We start from the raw sequence: 1,158 nt of genomic DNA, 5'->3' as shown, positions 1-1,158 counted from the left end.
AAAAAAGAAAAAAAAAGCCAACTGAAGGCACCACTACATCTAACAACTACAGAATATACATTGAAGTCCACATGGAACGTTCACCAACATATACTCGGCCTTAAACAAGTATGAATAAATTTCAAAGGACTGAAATCACACAGAATCAATTCTCTGCCCACAACAGAATTAAATTTGAAATTGATAATAGATATTTGTAATATTCTCAGATATTTGGAAATTAAGCAAGACATTCCCAAATCACTTATCAGTAAAAGAGGAAATCAGAAGGGAAGTTAGAAAATAGTTCAAACTCAATAACATGAAAACACAACGTATCAACATTTGTAGCATATGCTTAATACAGTATGCAAACCGGAAATTTACAGGTTTAAAAGCTTGAATAGAAAAGAAAGGTTTAAAACCAATACTCTAAGCTTCCATCTTAAGAATTAGTAAGGAAAAAAAGGAGCAAATTAACCTGAAGTTAACAGAAAGGAAATCGAGCAGAAATAAAATGAACAAGAAAAATACAACAAAAAATTAGCTCTTTGAAAATATTAATAATGTTGATAAACCCCTAACTAGACTGATGAAGAAAAAAACACATATTACCAATACCAGGAATGAACAAGTAAACATCAGAGACATTAAAAAGATAATTTTATGCCAGTAAATTTGACAACTTAGGTAAAATGAGGAAATTCCTTGAAAGACAAAAGTTACCAAAACTGTTACAAGAAATAGAAAATCTGAATAGCTCTGTATCTATTTTAAAAACTAAATTTGTCAACAGAATAAGACAAGCCACAGACCAAAAGAAAATATTTGTTAAAGACATATCTGATTAAGGACTATTATCCAAAATATACCAAGAAGTCTTAAAACTCATCAATAAGAAAATAACCCGCTTAAAAAATGGGCAACAGGCCGGGGGCAGTGGCTCATGCCTGTAATCCTAGCACTCTGGGAGGCCGAGGCGGGAGGATTGCCTGAGCTCAGGAGTTCGAGACCAGCCTGAGCAAGAGCGAGACCCCTGTCTCTACTATAAAGAAATTAGCCAAACAACTAAAAATAGAAAAAATTAGCCAGGCACGGTGGCACGTGCCTGTAGTCCCAGCTACCTGGGAGGCTGAGGTAGGAGGATCGCTTGAGCCCAGGAGTTTGAGGTTGCTGTGA

At 35.2% G+C, this 1,158-nt stretch overlaps 1 protein-coding gene across 1 annotated transcript in view; it reads right to left on the bottom strand.

The window, feature by feature from the left end:
- Nucleotides 1-1,158, bottom strand: part of EDC3 (enhancer of mRNA decapping 3) — a 77,964-nt gene that overhangs the window by 46,208 nt on the left and 30,598 nt on the right. The gene's annotated exons all lie outside the window — the stretch shown is intronic.

This window comes from Propithecus coquereli, unplaced genomic scaffold (assembly GCF_000956105.1).
Source record: "Propithecus coquereli isolate 6110/MARCELLA unplaced genomic scaffold, Pcoq_1.0 Scaffold155, whole genome shotgun sequence".
NCBI lineage: Eukaryota > Metazoa > Chordata > Mammalia > Primates > Indriidae > Propithecus > Propithecus coquereli.
Note: the sequence above shows the minus strand (reverse complement) of the source record. Positions and strands in the feature narration are given on the sequence as shown.